General features: G+C 38.5%; 1 long non-coding RNA gene across 1 annotated transcript; it reads right to left on the reverse strand.

Annotated features, from left to right (window-relative positions):
* Positions 1 to 14,830: 14,830 nt before the first annotated feature.
* On the reverse strand, positions 14,831 to 19,090 carry LOC117086730. The gene is made up of 3 exons (XR_004438551.1): positions 18,852 to 19,090; positions 15,355 to 15,410; positions 14,831 to 14,897 (listed from the first exon to the last, which is right to left on the reverse strand). It is a non-coding gene; the product is annotated as an uncharacterized LOC117086730 (long non-coding RNA).
* Positions 19,091 to 19,101: the final 11 nt, after the last annotated feature.

Consider the following 19,101-nt stretch of genomic DNA (forward strand, 5'->3'; position numbering starts at 1 on the left):
TCAAGACTCCTTGAGATTCAATTACTTTTGTATTTATGTACTATGGCAATATTAGCTTTCATTTCATGATTTCTGCATTTCTATTTACTGAAGACATAAATTCTAATTTTAAGTTATATCCAAATTGTACTTCCAATAGACATCTATTTCTGAAGTATCTGCCAAACTTATAATGACTGTTTTTTCATGAAAATAACTCTATTCCCTATCCCCTATCCAAAATGTAACTTTAATGTTAAACAAGCATGATTCAAGGAATTAATTATGAAACAAATTTGTTTTTGTCATCTACTGTTACATTGTTTATTTTGTATGCTCATTTCTTCCCTTGCCCCTGATGAAATTTAGGGCAAGTCACAAAACTGAACATTTCAACATTATGCTTAAAACCACAGAAGCAGTCTCCGGGCAGCCAAATTTATAGTAGATAATCAGTTCCATGGCCACAGTTGATAGTTCAAGTTCTGGCAATCTGATTTAACTGGGGCAATTAGGCTGTCACCAAGAATTTCTAAATTAAGTCCAAGAGTAAAGTTTATCTCTTCATGTGTCCTGCAGCCATAGCCCACTTTGAAGCCTGAAGACCAGAGAAAGGAAGTCTTTAAGGAGAAGGAAGATAGGAGAAGATGCAAAAAGGAGAAGCAAAGATGTACACACAGTACTTCCTGGATTCTGTCAGCTGTCAGTTGCTGGTTTCACTTCCTTCCAGAACTCCAGTTTCATCCCCGCCTTTTGATTCTGTGAAACCCCTCAATCATTGTAATGATTAATAATACCCAACTCCAGGTCAGGCACGGTGGCTCATGCCTGTAATCCCAGCACTTGGGGAGATCGAGGGGGACAGATCACGAGGTCAGGAGTTTAAGACCAGCCTGGCCAATGTGGTGAAACTCCATCTCTACTAAAAATACAAAAAATTAGTCGGGCATGGTGGTGCACGCCTGTAGTCCCAGCTGCTTGGGAGGCTGAGGCAGGAGAATCACTTGAACCTGGGAGGCAGAGGTTGCAGTGAGCCGAGATTGTGCCACTGCACTCTGGCCTGGATGACAGAGAGAGACGCCATCTCAAAAATAATAATAATAATACCCAAATCCCAACCTTTCTTCTTTTTTTTTTTTTTTTGGTCAAGTTGAGTTTCCGTTAAAAAGGCTCAAATAAAAAGGTTTGTGGGAGGTTTTCTCCTAAAAACAACCAACCAGCCTTAATCATGGTCCATATATTTTTGGCTTCACTCATGGTGATAGCCCCTCTTTTATCTGTTCCCTCAATCTGAGGGCCCATTTTATTTTATTTATTTTCAATAATTTCAACTTTTAGATTCAGGGGGTATAAATGCAGGCTTTTTACATGGGTATGTTGCACAGTACTGAGGTTTGGGTTATGGATGATTCTATCACCAAGGTAGTGACCATAGTATCCGATGGGTAATTTTTCAACACATGCTCCATTCCCTCTTCCCTCTAGACGTCTCCAGTATGCACTATTCCCATCTTTATATCCTGTGTACTCAGTGTTTAGCTCTCACTTATAAGCAAGAACATGTAGCATTTGGTTTTCTGTTCCCGCATTCACTTTCTTAAGATAATGGCCTCCAGCTGCAGCCATGCTGCTGCAAAGGACATGATTTTAATATTTTTCACAGCTACATAGTGTTTCCTAGTATATATGTGCCACTTTTTATTTATCCAGTCCACCATCGATGTGCATCTAGGTTGATTCTATGTCTTTGCGCTTGTGAATACCGCTGTGATGAACATAAGAGTGCATGTGTCTGTTTTGTAGAATGATTTCTTTTCCTTTGGGTATATATTCAGTAATGGAATTGTTGGGTCAAATGGTAGTTCTGTTTTAAGTTCTTTGAGAAATCTCCAAACTGTCTTCCACAGCAGCTGGACTAATTTACATTTCCATAAACAGTGTGTAAGCAATTACCTTTTCTCTGCAGCCTCACCAGCATCTGTTATTTTTTGACTTTTTAATAGTAGACATTCTGAATGGCTACTATTCAGATGGTACAGTACAGTAAAGTACAGTACAGTATTCAGGTGGCACAGTACAGTAAGATGGTATCTCACTGTGGTTTTGATTTGCATTTCTCTGATAATTAGTGATGATGAGCATTTTTTTCATGTTTGTTGGCCACTTATATGTCTTCTTCTGAGAAGTGTCTATGTCCTTTGCCCATTTTTTAATGAGGTTACTTGTTTTATTTCTTGCTGAGTTGTTTTAAGTTCCCTACAGATTCTGGATAGTAAATTTGGGGCCCATTTTAGCTGTAAACTTATGGTGCTTCGTGCACACTCACCAAAGTGCTGAACATAGAACTATTTAGACCATCTCTGCTCTCATAAGTTCAGTGTCAAACGTTTACGTATATTTTCCTGAGTAGAGAGAGTAGATTATCAGAAAATGATTATGATTTGACATTCAGTGACTTCTTTAGATTCTTTTTCTTTCTTTCTTTCTTTTTTTCTTTCTTTTTTTTTTTTATTTTTTTTTAGATGTTGAGATGGAGTCTCACTCTGTCACCCAGGCTGGAGTCCGATGGCGCAAGCTCAGCTCACTGCAACCTCCGCCTCCCAGGTTCAAGTGATTCTCCTGCCTCAGCCTCCCAAGTAGATGGGACTACAGGTGCCCGCCACTATGCCTGGCTAATTTTTGTATTTTTAGTAGAGATAGGATTTCACCATGTTGGTCAGGCTGGTCTCAAACTCCCGACCTCAGGTGATCCACCCGCCTCGGCCTCCCAAAGTGCTGGGATTATAGGTGAGAGCCACTGTGCCCAGTCTTTCAGATTCATTTTCAAAAAGTTCTAATCCCTTCATGTTATTCATGGAAAAGAAATCAGGTTTTGTTTGCCTTACTATTATTTACAATATAGACAATAGTTTTAATACTGTGGGAATGAAGCGCTTGAGTATTTTTTGTCTTTTGAATGTCAATGAGTTCCATTTTCGGAAATTTGGCATGGGTTCAGCATAAATATATGTGACATATATTTAGTGATTAAGACAAAAAGAATAACATTCACTAACATTGCTAAATAAAAATTTTCCAGTATTACCAATATAATTTATATTGTTTATTATAGCTTTAAGGATTTTTCTAGAAAACTGAAGATAGCAGAGAATTAACACAACCCTAAAATATCCTGAAAACTAATTTTTGCTTATACAATTGAGGAAATTATCTTCACATTTCACATTACAGACTCTGTCTACCTTCAGTGAGATATTTTTGGCTTAGAAAACTAGTGTCTAGGCCGGGCGTGGTGGCTCAAGCCTGTAATCCCAGCACTTTGGGAGGCCGAGACGGGCGGATCACGAGGTCAGGAGATCGAGACCATCCTGGCTAACACGCTGAAACCCCGTCTCTACTAAAAAAAAATACAAAAAAAAAACTAGCCGGGCGAGGTGGCGGGCGCCTGTAGTCCCAGCTACTCGGGAGGCTGAGGCAGGAGAATGGCACGAACCCGGGAGGCGGAGCTTGCAGTGAGCTGAGATCCGGCCACTGCACTCCAGCCTGGGCGACAGAGCGAGACTCCGCCTCAAAAAAAAAAAAAAAAAAAGAAAACTAGTGTCTAGAACACATTAGGTTTCAGAAACAGTTTTTTGGCACTTCTGTAAGAAACTCCACTCAACTTATTGTGAAATTTTATTACATAAATTAAGTGAAAATGGTTTAATAAGTATTCAATATCATGTTAGGTGGTATAGGTATTAAGGAAAAAAAGATGAGTTGTGGCCTTTGCCCTCACTTGTCTGATAAAATAGTTGGGAAGAGACATAAAGCAACAATGAATAAAACAGGACAGCTCAGAGTAATGTGTATGCTGATTTTTAGAAGTCCTGAGATGAGAGAGAGAAAGATGGAGCAAATATAAACATAGAAGCCAAGAACAGAGGACACAGAGAGAGCAAGTCCATCCTGCATTTCTCACCACTTTTCTGTTATTCTTTCCTTGAGGTTCCACTGAAATGAATAAAACCTGAAATGGTCAGAGAGAATTGCCTAGAGGAGGTGAGATTTGATCTGGGGCCTGATGGAAGAGGTAAGACTGGAGAGGATAAAAGGTCGAGTGGATAACATAAGTCAAAGCATAGAAATGAGAATATGCTGAGTTTTGCAGAGAAGCAATGCCTAACTAGACTACAAGTGCATGCTGAAGCCATGGGAAATTATACTGGGCGAAGATGGTGGAAGAAGAGATGTCAGAGGAGTGTAAACATGAAGCAGCAGAACACAGGGAATGGCTGAGCACAGGGAATAACAATAATTGGGTTTGGAGAGATTAGTTGGTCAAGGTTATGCAAGACACATTGGAAGGGTGGAGACCGGCATTCAGTTAACTAGGGCATTGCTGTAGTGTTCCTTCCATGAGACAGCAAAGATTTGGGCCAGGACATGTGTGTCAGTGCACATCGTGAGACAGTATGAAAGCTTTTCAAGGAAGAAAAATACCTGGCTTGAGCATGCTGGGCTAGACATGATGGTAGGACTTCTTATCCAATAGGAGTTTGAAGGTATGGGGCTAGAGATTAGGGGAGAGGGAAGCAGGCAGAAACAGACTGACAGAGATGAGGGAGCCAATGGCATAGCAGTTACAACTGAAACTGAGAATGGAAGAGATTTCAGAAAGAAAGAATGTGAAGGGAAGGACAGAGACATGTGAGTTGGGAAGCACCCACATTTAGGACGTAGGCTAAGTAAGACGAGCAAGCGCAAGAGGGAACACCCAGTCTGGAGTGTAAGGCTCAGAGTGTGGCCAGAGAACCAAGAGAGCAGACTGCTAAGGAGGAGGATGTCACCACCAGGGCAGGAAGAAACCAGATGATCCAGAAGGTGAGGTCCTTTGGGAGAAGAGTTTCAATGGCAATCTGGGACTGGAAATGGCATCACATGGCTGAAGGAGGAAAGGCAATGGGCCAGTGGTCAGGTCAAATAGTGAAGCAGTTATGATGACAGGCTCTGATGGCCACAGTACCTGAATCCTGATTCCACCCAAACTGCACAACTTAACGGGTAGAAGTTTATCTAAGTCCCAGTGCACTGGGTTGAATGTGGTCCCCCAAATTCATGTCCTTCCCAGATCAGAATGTGACCTTATTTCACAGTAGGGTCATTACAGACATAGCTAGTTAAAATGAGGTTATAATGGAGAAGGGTGGCTCCATAATCCATTATGATTGGTGTCCTTATAAGAAGAGGAGAGAGACACGGAGAGAGGCATGCAAAGGGAAGACACCCAATGTGATGACAGAGGTAGAGACTGAGGTTATGCAGTTGCAAGACAAGGAACGCTAAAGGGCTGCTGGCAACACCAGAAACTAAGACAAAGGCATGGAACACAGTCTCCCCTTGAGGCTTCAGAGGGGGCCTGCCAACACCTTGATTTTGGACTACCAGCCTCTAGGACTATGAGAAAATAAATTTCTGCTATTTTAAGCCACCAGTTTATAGTGTTTTATTATGGCAGCATCAGGAAACTAACATACTCATCCTTAAAGTAAGGAGAATAACACTTTGCTCATAGGCAGGCTGAATATAACATGAAAAATGCTTAGCACAGCGTCTGCCCCATAGAAAGAACTCAGTTAAAGCCAGGTGCGGTGGCTCACACCTGTAATCCCAACCACTAGGAAGGCGGAGGCAGGAGGACTACTTGAGGCCAGGAGTTCGAGACTAGCTGGGCAACAGAGCAGGACCCCATCACCAGGGAAAAAAGGGAACTCAGTTAAATGTTGGCAATATACTGTGTTATTCTTTGAAGAATTTTTATTGTAGGAGAAAGGAAAAAGTGATCTTAGATGAGTCAGGTAAACAATAAAGTAAATGTTGTTTTTGATTTTGTTTCTCTTTTAATAGGAGTTATTTGTGTATATTTAAACACAGAAAATAAATAAGATCTCCAAGGAGAGGAAAATAGCTAAAAAATTTGGAGATGATATGATATCTTTATCAAAGACCAAATCTGGTGCAAATGAAAGATTTCAAGAGATGTGACTGTAAAGTAAAATATTTTTAGTTAGTTAGTATTTTACTTTATAGTCACATTTGTATCATTTATAATTCCCAGTTGATATTACCCTTCAGAGAAGACACTCTGGAAGGTATGACTCTTATTCTAATATTGTTACCATTAGCTTAAATACTTTTTTTTTTTTTTTGAGATGGAGTCTTGCTCTGTCTCTCAGGCTGGAGTGCAGTGGCCCAATCTCGGCTCACTGCAACCTCTGCCTCCTGGGTTCAAGCGATTCTCCTGCCTCAGCTCCCGAGTAGCTGGGACTACAGGCGTCCGCCACCACTCCCGGCTAATTTTTTTATATTTTTAGTAGAGACAGGGTTTCACCATATTGGCCAGGCAGGTGTCAAACTCCTGACCTTGTGATCCACCCACCTTGGCTTCCCAATGTGCTGGGATTACAGGCTTGAGCCACTGCGCCCGGCCTAGCTCAAATACTTTTGAAATTTTCTTCAAAACCAGGTTATGAATTACTCAGATAAAGGTTTTATCTCTTAAGACACACCTCAGTTTTGATCAAAATAAATATTTCCCAGGCTGGTCACTTAACTGACACAACACTAAACAACTTCTGACTATATCCAAACACCAAATCTACCCTCACCTTATACACATTCATACCATTGAGGGCTTTTTAAAAAATGGACCAAATATTTATCAAAGCTGTTTTAAAGTACCTAAATATGAAAAACAAAATTCTGATTTTAAATGGAAAATCAACCTTGTTGGCTTAAATTCCCAATGACTTCAAACTAGGCAAGCTTTTCAATATAAGTTTTTTGAAGTTATGTATTATACATAAATCTTTTTGCAGTCATTAACAGCCCTAACAGGCTACTCTGACTGGAGCAATAATAAGACTTTCAAGGAGTGTATTTCTATTTTAAGGGGTGGACGTCGACTCAGTAATTTCAAAGTAAGTGATCAATTTAAACCTATGGATTTATTATTTTCCTTATATTTTAGACCTCAGTAAATATGAGAAGGAAATGGTCTTGCTTTTCAAAGGTTTACAAAGAATAGAAAGGAATAAACAATAATTCAAAAATGCTTAATTATCTATTCACACCATGTTCAAACTTTCAGAAGGGAAGAAGATGGGCAAAGGCAAAAGGGCCTTTTTGTCTTCTCTTTAGGTAACTTTTCTAAAGGTTCCAGAGAAAGAGAAAAGGTCATTAACTAAACCACAATGAGATCTTTTTTTTTTTTTAAACTTTGGTAAGAACCTAACATAAGATCTGCTCTCTTAGCAATGAGATCCTTTAAATGGGCCTCTCTTTACACATGGACCAGGAATTTGTCAGGGCCTAATCTTCACCTTGGAGTCAGTTAAAATCTTTATTCATCCTTCTACTGTACTTCGTGCATTGTGTTTTACAATAAAATCCTAAACTGCACTTTGGAAGTTGAAAATCCAGGACGAATATAAAGAAGTTGAAATTAAAGGGGAAACTCCCTTGGCAGCCAGACTCAGAAGCAAGCAACCCTCCTTGGTTGCAGGGAGGAAGTCACATTTTGTTGTGCAACTTGTTGGCTTACATGCAACCCTTGGCCTAATTTTGAAAGATGACATCTATTCAGCCATTGCCTGCCTCAGTGTCTTACTCAAGAGATGTTTGTTAATTTGATTTTTACAACTGTCTTAAATTCCTTTGGTCATCTGGAAAGATGAAGAAACTAAGATAGTTGACAGTCTGCTCTAGTTGATACAAACATTTTTTCAAACTGGAAATTAGGTGACATGACCATGGCTATGAGGAAGGCCATTCACCTTATTCTATTTGTATAACTCCCTAAGCATTTGTGCAATATATATATCAGTGACTGGGTATACATTTATATATATATTATGAGTACACACATATATGTTATATATATTATGTAATATATGTAATACATTTGCTGAGTAAACACATTGTATGTGCTATATATATACACATATATATTATAATACATATATATTACATATAATACATAGTCATGCGTTGTATAATGACATTTTGGTCAACAATGGACCATTTATATGGCAGTGGTCCCACAAGATTATAATGGAGCTGAAAAATTCCTATCGCTTAATGACATTGTAGACATCCTAATGTCGTAGCACAATGCATTATTTATGTGTTTATGGTGATGCTGATGTAAAAAACCTCCCCTGCAGCCAGTCATATCAAAGTAGAACACATACAATTATATATAACACACAATTGCATTTAAAGAATGATAATAAAGAACTATGGGCCATGTGCGGTGCCTCATGCCTGTAATCCCAGCACTTTGGGAGGCCGAGGCCAGTGGATCACCTGAGGTCAGGAGTTCGAGACCAGCCTGGCCAACATGGTGAAAGCCCATCCCTACTAAATACAAAAAATTAGGAGGTGTGGTGGTGGGCGCCTATAATCCCAGCTACTTGGGAGGCTGAGGTAGGAGAATTGCTTGAACTTGGGAGATGGAGGTTGCAGTGAACCGAGATGGCACCATTGCACTCTAGCCTGGGCCACAGAGTGAGACTCTGTCTCAAAAAAAAAAAAGGTTAACATAAAACAGCCTCAGGTAAGTCCTTCAGGGGGATTCCAGAAGAAGGCATTGTTACCATAGGACATGACAGCTCCATGTGTGTTACTGCCCCCGAAGACCGTCCATGGCACAAGATGTGGATGCGGAAGACAGTGATATTGACAAGACTGACCCTGTTAAGGCCTAGACTAATGCATATGTTTGTGTTTTAGTTTTTAACAAAAGAATCTAAAAGGTAAAAAAAAAAAAAAAGTTTTACAAACAGAAAAAAGCTTATGGAAAAAGGACAGAAAGAATGAAAATATTTTTGTACAGCTGTAAATATGTTTGTGTTTTAAACTGTGTTATTACAAAAAGTGAGAAAGTTTTTAAAATTTAGAAATTTATATAGTAAAATTGTTACTGTAATCTAAGACTAATTTATCATTGTAGAAACATTTTTAAAATAAATTTAAGGTAGCCTAAGAGTGCAGTGTGCATAGAGTCTATACCACTGTACAGTAAGGTCCTGGGCCTTCACACTCACTCACCACTCACCCCTGACTCAGCCACAGCAACTTCCAATTCTACAAGCTCAATTCATGGTAAGTGCCCTATAGAGTTCTACCAATTTTTATCTTTTATGCCGTATTTTGACTGTACCTTTTCTAAATTTAGATGTGTTTAGATGCACAAATACTTCCCATTATGTTACAATTGCCTGCGGTATTCAGTACAGTAACCTGCTGTACAGGTTTGTAGCGTAGGAGCTATAGGCTGTACCATCTAGCCTAGGTGTGAAGTAGGCCATACTATCTAGATTTGTGTAAATACACTGCATGATGTTCACACAATGACAAAACTGACTAATGATGCATTTCCCAGAAAGAATCCTCATTAAGTGATGCATGACGATATACATTATACAAATAAAACATAATACATACATATTATATATATTGCATATAATATGTACAATTATAACGCGATATGGATTATAGAATGCAAATATATTTATTAGTATTATATAACACATATAATACATATATACATCTGTTCTCAGTAACTGTTTATTACCTATTTCTTTATTGTTTCTAATGTATGTTTTATTCTCCCTTAAATAGATGCTAAGGTCTTCGAGGGTAGAAAAAAAGTATTCTATTTTTTAACACATATAGTTAGTATAATGAAATGAAAGTGATAAAAATTATAAATTTGTATTCAATCTCATACTTTTACAATAGGCCAGATATTGTCATTAGTTTCCCAATTAACCCAGATATTTACAATATGAGCTTGAAAAAGTTATCTAAGAAGGCATAAAAAAATGACTATTCAATATTCATCACAGAAATAGGAAAAAATCCTAAGATTTATATGGAACCACAAAAAACCCTGAATAGACAAAGCTCTCCTGAGCAAAAAGAATACAACTGGAGAAATCATATTACCTGATTTCAAATTATATTAATACTACAAAGCTATAAGAACCCAAACAGTCTGCTACTGGCATAAAAACCGACACATAGACCAATGGAAGAGAATACAGAACCCAGAAATTAATCCCTGCATTTAGAGTGAACTCATTTTTGACAAAGGTGCCAAAAACATACATTGGGGGAAGGAAAGTCTCTTCAATAAATAGCGCTGGAAAAACTGGATATCCATATGCAAAAGAATGAAACTAGACCCTTATCTCTCACCACATACAAAGATCAAATCAAAACAGATTAAAGACTTAAACTTAACTAGGACCTCAAACTATGAAACTACTAAAAGAAAACATCAGGGAAATGTTCTAAGACATTGGTCTGGGCAAAGATTTCTTGAGCTATACCTCAAAAACACTGGCAACCAAAGCAAAAATGGACAACTGGGATCCCATCACCCTAAAAAGCTTCTGCACAGCAAAGGAAACAATCAACAAAGTTAAGAGACAACCCACAAAATGGGAGAAATATGTGCAACCTACTCATCTGGCAAGGAATTAATAAGCACAATTTATAAGGAGCTCAAACAACTCAATAAGAAAAAAGCCTAATAATCTGATTTTAAAATGGGCAAGAGATCTGAATAGACATTCCTCAAAAGACGACATATAAATGGGCAACAGGTATGTGAAAAAATGCTCAACATCACTAATCATCAGTTATATGCAAACCAAAACTACAATGAGATATCATCTCACACCAGTTAAAATGGCTTTTACCCAAAAGACAAGCAATAATGAATGCTGGGGGAGGATGTGGATAAAGGGGAACACTCATACACTGTTGGTGGGAAAGTAAATTAGTACAGCCACTGTGGAGAATAGCATTAAGTTTCCTCAAAAAACTAACAATAGAATTACCATATGATCCAGCAATCCCACTGCTTGGTATATTTCCAAAGGAATGCTTTTCATGAAGCATTGACATGGTATCTGCACTCCCATGTTTGTTGCAGCTCTATTCATAACGGCCAAGATACGGAATCAACCTAAGGGTCCATCAACGGATGAATGGATAAAGAAAATGTGATGCATACATACAACGGAATATTATTCAGCCATAAAAAAGAATCAAATCTTGTCACTTGTAACAACTAGGATAGAACTGGAAGACATTATGTGAAGTGAAATAAGCCAGGCACAGAAGGCAAATGTCACATGTTCTCACTCATATGTGGGAGCTAAAAATTAAATAATTAAATGCATGGAGATAAAGATTAGAATGATGGTTACCAGGCCGGGCCTGGTGGCTTAAGCCTGTAATTCCAGCACTTTGGGAGGCCAAGACGGGCAGATCACTTAAGGTCAGGAGTTTGAGACCAGCCTGGCCAACATGGTGAAACCCCGTCTCTACCAAAAATACAAAAATTATCTGGGCGTGGTGGTACACGCCTGTAATCCCAGCTACTTGGGAGGTTGAGGCAGGAGAATCACTTGAACCTGGGAGGCGGAGGTTGCAATGAGCCAAGTTCACAACACTGCACTCCAGCCTGGGTGACAAGAGTGAAACTCCGTCTCAAAAAAGAAAAAGATAAAGAATGAATGGTTAACAGGCACAAAAATTATAGTTTGATCAAATGAGTAAGAGCCAGTATTCTGTAGCAAAATAGGGTGACCATAGTTAACAAAAATGTATGTTTTAAAATAACTGAAAGAGTGATATTGGAATGTTCCTAACACGAAGAAATAATGAATTATTAAGACTAAGGATATCCCAATTACTCTGATTTGGTCATGATCAATGGTATGCCTGTATCGAAACTCACATGTACACCATCAATACAATCATTATGTACCCATAATTTAAAAATTAAAATTTAATTTAAAAATAATTGTAATATGTATTCATAATAATTAAAAAATTAAAAAAAAATTTAAAAAAGAAAGAAAAAAAGACCACTGGGAAAATTTACTTTCAGAGTTTCAATTTTTTTAATGCAACTAATATTTCTAGTTGAATTCAGTTTATGATGGATTGGGTTAGGTACCCAGTTGGACAGAACTTTAATATGGAGAAGAGTGTTGGGGTAACATTTATTCTGTACATTATATAAAAACTTAGAAAGTCATATAAGTGAAGAAAGGTGGTGTGGATGACTTCTCTAGGAAACAGCCTTTGCCAGCCGCAAGGTGGCAGGATTTTGAGGGTAGACAAGATATGCTCAAATTGTTTGTGTCTATAGAAAATTTGGATCATCTAGCTTTGATTAGTAAGCTGAATTCACCAATTGACTTCTAGAAATAGAATCACTGGAAACCTGGAATACAAAATAATGCATTCTTATCAGAGCAGTATTGGAATACTAATTAGGGAAGCTAAACCACTGAACGAAAAGTCCCAAAATACAATAGCTTGCTAATCTAAAATAATCAAAATGGTCAAAATCTAGTTTAAAGAGAGTGTGTTCAAGTACAATGTGGGGATGGCCCACCTGGGAAGTACAAATTGCAAAGAATGGAAGCCAGTGTTCCAAAGTGTAGAAGTTATCTAAGCTTTAATGCATAGTTACAATGATCTGATTAGCTAATTGGTCTTTTTCCCTTGGGAAAGGTACATTTAACATTCCACATGGAAGATGTAACTGTTATGGGGTCTTGAGCACCATCTGGTCTAAGTTAGACACAGGACAATAAAGGAGGCAGCCAATCTATAACAAAGATCAATGATTGGAAGGGAAGATCTGGGCTCTGGGCTCTCTTAGTCATTTACAGAACAAGAACAATGAGGAAGAGAGTTAAACTACAACCTAAGAAGCAGAATTCCAAACATGTGACATGACTCAGTCTCCAGGGCTTACCTTTCCTGTTGGCATAATAAATTCAGAGGGTCTTAAAATTTTATTTTCTTTTATAAGCTCTATACCAAGGAAGTTCAAAGGGGATTCCAGATCAGCTGGGGGCTCCATGTCCTGTTCTATGCACTCTTTCAAGAACCCAGGCTGATACTGGCTTTGATATCTTTGATATGTGACTTTCAAAAATACTGGAGTGTCACCATCCCAATGAGTCAGAAAAGTAATAAGAGTATGGAGCAACAGTTAAAAGAGGTTTTGATATGCCAGGCATGGAAGTGGCACACATCACATCTGGGCACATTCCAAGGCCATACTTCCCTGCAAGGGTGGCTGGGAAATGTATCAGGTTGTATGCCCAGGAAGAAGAGATTTTAGTGAACAGTGAATATCTCTGCCTCAAAAGTCATTCAACAAGCAGATCTAAAGTTCCTGTAAGTTTTGAGCCTCAGAAGTCTTATTAAAACAAGGGGCAAATTGAGGAAGTAATGGTTAAATTTTGGGGATTTGGATTCAGACAGTGTTGGGCTACGTGACCTTGGCAGGTTACTAGCTGCTCAGAGTCACAATTTCCTTATTTGAAAAGTGAAGCTAATAACAGCACAACCTTAAAAGGGTGTTGTGATGGTTAACAGTTTACAGACTGGTATATGAAAGATAGAAAGTGTTAAATAAACGATGGTTTTCAAGCTGTTCATGACAACTCCATTTCTCATTTCAAAGCTTCTTTCAATAATAGGAGGGTCGTGCCTTGTTGAACATACTGTATAACCCAGGTGTCTTCAAATCTCCTGAATTTCTCAGATGGTTAATTTTGTGTGTTAAATAGAATTATGGTTAATTTTATGTGTCGACATGACTGGGCCGTGGAATATCCAGTTATTTCGTCAAACATTATTTGGGGTGTTTCTGTGAGGGTGTTTTTAGGTGAGAGTAATATTTACATTGGTGGATGAAATAAAGCAGACTGCCTTCCCTCATGTGGGTGGGGCTCATCCAGTCAGCTGAAGACCTGAATAGAGTAAAAAGGCTCCCCCAAGTAAGGGAGAATTCTTGCCTGTCTTTGAATGGAAACATTGGCTCTCCTGGTTCTCAGGCATGCAGTCTCAGACTGGAACTATACCATTGGCTCTCCTGGGTCGCCAGCTTGCCAACTCACCCTGCAGATACTGGGTCCTGTCAGCCTCGTCATCATGTGAGCCAATTCCTCATAATAAATGTCTTTCTATACATATGCAACCTATTGGTTGTTTCTCTGGGAGAATCCTGACTAATACTCTTTCCCTAACTAAAATGCTGCATACAGTTGGGAGCCCCTAAAATCCATTTTCTTACCAATATTGTGTAAACGGTCTAGGTTTGGGAGCAGAATAGGGCTATTTTTAATGGACATTTGTCACTAAACTTGCATTTCTCCTGTATTCTCAATTTTATCACTTACCTTCTATTAATACTACAGTTTCCACCCTACATTAAATTATTTCTTCATGCCCAAACATCACTTTCCACACTTTTACTACAGGAAACAGTGTTATGGCCCAGGAAGGGCAGGCAACTCCCAGGCAGCACGGACCTAAGTGGCTGGGGGCCAGGGGGCGGTGGAGACTTTTCACTGATCACACGTCATATCATGAGAGTTTAGAGTCATATGAATTCATCACGCTAAAAAAAAAAAAAGGTGGGAAAGAGGTAGACTCTTACCCATCAAGAGAATCCTTCACAAGTTCTTTCTGCTTGTTCTTTAAAACAAATAATTATTTAGAAGATTGCCATTCCCACACAGTTCTAAAAATTCTATTAACATTTAAATGTTACAGTAATAAAAACTAGTATTCATTGAGTATTTACTGCTCCAGACTTCACTCTAAGTGCTTAAATGCTAAGTACTTTGATCCTCAAAATATCTCAAGGAAATATTATAATTAAATATATACTATCTATAATGTATAACATATATATTATACATATAATAGAACATTATAGGTCACATTTTACAGAGGAGAAAACCGAAAGTTACAGAGGTTAAGTAACTTACTGAATGTTGAATGTTCACTCCTGGTAATGCAATAAAATCAGGATTAAAACGTACGTAGTTTAGCTGTAGAAGTAAGAAATAGAAAAAAATATATACTGTATTATAATTGATGGAGAAGGGGAGGAAAAGTAGGTTATAAGGAAGTGGAGTTATATGATTTTAGGATTGCTGAGAGTGAATGGTCACTATATACATTCTAAACAGAGGATGAAGTGTATATCAGTTATGGTCATAGAGATTACTGTAAAATATAAAAACCAAATCAATCCTTTCAAATTATAAGGAACACATAAACAAAGGAAACACAAACCATACCCATGAAATACTTTTTTAAAAGAAGCAACAAAAATAGAAAGAATAATATACCTATGATACAAGTAATACCACATGTTTATCATATCAATGACTAGAAATTATCTAGAAGTTCTTCTATTAAATTAGAAATTTCATATTGGATTACGATGTCAAATTCCTAAAACAAAATTATTCAAAAGCTGAAAAAGAATGGAAAAATACATACCAGGCAAATACAAACAGAAAGCAGGACTCAGGACGTTAACATCAGACAAGATTCACCTAAAGTTTAAAAGCATTTTATAATGGAAATTAATATATTTTTAATTTAAAAAAGCAAAATCATAAATCTTACATACATATGTGTTCACTAAAACACATAGAATCAAAATTCGTAAAGTGCAAACTACAAAAAGTACACAGAAATATAGGCTGAAATATATTATTTGTAGAAGACTTAACCTCACTCAGCCTGTGTTAGACTGCATTATTTGTTCACTATCATTTGTTGCCCCTTCCCATTCATTCTTTCCATCCTTCTCTGTAGGCAGAATATACTTTTTTATCCCATTCACTTAGGGGCTTAACTATGCAATTTGCTTCAAACAAGGGAATGTGGATATGTGACATGTATGTGACATGGACCCCATATTCTAAGCATGAACTTTAAGTGCACCTATGTAGTTTAGCACTGCCCCTCTTGTTCATGCCAGAGCTGGGATAAGGATGAGATGGGTGAGACAAGGTCTTGCAAGTGCAGGGTCAGATTCTGTGTTTATTTAAAATTTTGGTATTTCATTAATCATGGATTTTTGCATGAATTTTTATTTTTAAAAATATTACATTAGTATATTATTTATCTTGATAACAGACTGTTTCAGAGTCTGTTATCAAGACTTGCAGGCAAGGCCAGTGTTCCATTATAGCCCTGGTGCCAGCCCTATACCATGAGAATGGCACGTACTCAGAGCGTGACATCTTCCTCAGCCTCAGGTATGAAATGAGAAGACCCGTGGAGCTGGACTGAGCTGAACCAGGCTGAATCAATCTGGATTTTGGACTTGCATGGGGCCTGTAGCCCCTTTGTTTTGGCCAATGTCTCCCATTTTGAATGGCTGTATTTATCCAATGCCTGTACCCCCATTGTATGTAGGAAGTAACTAACTTGCTTTCGATTTTACATGCTCACAGGCGGAAGGGACTTGCCTTGGTTCAGATGAGATTTGGACTGTGGACTTTTGAGTTAATGCTGAAATGACTTAAGACCTTGGGGGACTGTTGGGAAGGCATGATTGATTTTGAAATGTGAGGACATGAGGTTTGGCAGGGGCCAGGGGAGGAATGATATTGACTCTTTATGGTTTTATCAGGGGTTTCCCCTTTTGCACCTTCCTCCTTCTCTCTTTGCCTGCTGCCATCCATGTAAGACGGGACTTGCTCCTCCTTGCCTTCCGCCATGATTGTGAGGCTTCGCCAGTCACATGGAACTGTAAGTCCAATTAAACCTCTTTCTTTATAAATTGCCCAGTCTTAGGTATGTCTTTATCTGCAGCGTGAAAATGGACTAATACAGTAAGTTGATACCAGTAGAGTGGGGTGCTGCTGAAAAGATACCTGAAAATGTTTTTCTCAAAGGATCAATATCATTTTATATCTTAATTGATTTTAAAAGCTTTCCTCTAGGTTGTCTCTGGACAGTTTTTAAAATGACTAAGGCTAATGTGTGTTCCCTCACTTACGTGTGAGAAATAAACCAGGAATTTTGGTTTACGAATTACATTTGTGAATTGTTTCATGCTGAAGGGCACAGAGTTGAAAGGAAATTTTTTGATTCACTTGGGGTGTTCCCTGATTTCCAACAGGATCGTGACTAAACCATTCGTGAATTGGCATATTATTCTGTATCAAAAATCTGTAGGAAAGAAATTCCATAACTTTCATTTGTATTAACTCAGTTTTGGGTTTCATAACTCTGGCTGTTGGGAAAATGTCTCATTCTCTTAAGGATATAAGCTTCCAACTTTAAGATTCTTTACCTTTATCCAAGATCATTACCTTTATCAATGCAAACCTGAGTTAAATAGCCTAGAGAGTAGAGACCTTATCTTCAAATCTTACAGATAACACCTTGCACAGAACATTACAGATAGTAGGTGCCAAAAAAATACAGACGCCAATGAAATTGAATTGAAGAGCAGGGGAGAAGTTGTTGGGTAGCAAAGAACATTACTGACTTGAGGCGTCATTGCTGTGTTTTTCTCATTTCCTGACATGAACACTTGGATTCTGTAAAAAAATATTTATTCGGAACAAGAACAATGCTTAATTTTCTATGAAGATCACTCAGTGATTCATTCAACAAATATTTGTGGTACATGTGCCAGGCACTGTCCCGAGTTCTGAATATTTTCACTGCTTGCTACTGTGTTTTAAATAACAGTGTGCAATCCGAAGAACTTAAACTAACTAAAGGTTTCTGATATGACAGTTTAATGAGTCCCTGCTCAGGGAGTTTGCTGTGAACCCTTCACTGAATGTGGTCACATTCCCTAACATCAGTAATTATGTAATGCCAAGTCCCTTAAGAATATCATTAGGTAACCTGCACTTCCCCATCGAGAATCTTAAAGTGAGGGAGTTAACAGTGGGTTAAGAAAGATAATGGGGTTGCTAGAAAGAATAATAGACCAGGAATTCAGAAACTGGGCTCTGAAGTGCTGTCATCTCTGTCAAGTCACTTAATTCACAGAATCCGTTTCCCTATCTGTAAAATAAAATTATAAAAAAATGTTAAAGCCTCTTTTAGGTTTGATATTCTGTAATCTTAATAGATCTAATTAAGTCTAAATTCTAGGAGGAAGATAAATTCTACATTATGAGTTTTGGCTCAATTCCTATTAATGGTGCAAAAATTTGTCTTATGTTGTGACATCAAAAAGAAAATACAAATAAATAAATAAATATGTGTAGGTAAATATTATTTTAAAGTGACCACCAAGAGCACTATTTGACAGGTAATTCAACCCTTCAGTGCTTTGACAAATATACTTGATGATTTAGCTACAGCAGGTATTTCTTCACTTCTCTTTGTAAATTTTTCTTTATCCAGATGGCAGAAGGGTTGAAAAAAGGTGGGGGGGAGGGGCTGGCTACTGCATATTTGTGTTATTGCTAAAACTTAAATCTTTATTTTTTAAAGTTAAAAGGTTTCACATTTCGAGGAGTTTAACTTGTAGTAGGATTTTAGATGCTCCTCTGGCTAACGCTGGACACGAAGAAAGACAGCAAATGATGGGGAGAGAGGTCGAGTTTAAATTCGAGGGAAAAAAATAACAGGCACAATTTAGACGAAAGAATACTACCACCAAAAAAAGGGGGGACTAGAGCCGGTGATGGCCCTAAGGATTAGGACACCTGCTGAGCCTGGAGTAAACAGGTAATGTCAGGTCCTGGAACCCTGGGAGGCCCAAGTTCTTGCCGCGGGAAGAGGGATTAGCAGAATGATAACGCAGGTCTATTTGTGTTTTAGGGGTTTTAACACGCATTCTGCAAGTAAGTGACCTATCCAGGTCATTCGATTCAGGCTCAGAAAAAAAAACCCCGCAAATTAATACATCTAAATGCTGACATATTTACACCTTTTAAAAAGTTATACGTAAGCATCTTTACCAAAAGCATTACATTTTAAGGCAAAAATGTGAACTGTCACAGTATCCACCTCACCGAGTTCAGCAGCCCCACCTTGGGTCAGGGCTGCCCCTGTAGCGCAGGCTCCTGCACCGCCCGCACCTCCCACACCGCCCGCACAGCGCGCACCCAGCAGGGCCAGGGCGAGGGCTCCAGGTCTCCGGGTCTCCCAGGGCGCGCGCCCGGGGTCCGGGGGTGGGGGGTGTGGAGGCGGTTCCCTTGGAGCGCCCAATCAGCAGTAAGGCCCGGCGGTGGCGCCAGTGACGTAGACCGCACTTCCCTCCGC

Source organism: Trachypithecus francoisi, unplaced genomic scaffold (assembly GCF_009764315.1).
Source record: "Trachypithecus francoisi isolate TF-2019V2 unplaced genomic scaffold, Tfra_2.0 Lachesis_group10, whole genome shotgun sequence".
Taxonomy (NCBI): Eukaryota; Metazoa; Chordata; class Mammalia; order Primates; family Cercopithecidae; genus Trachypithecus; species Trachypithecus francoisi.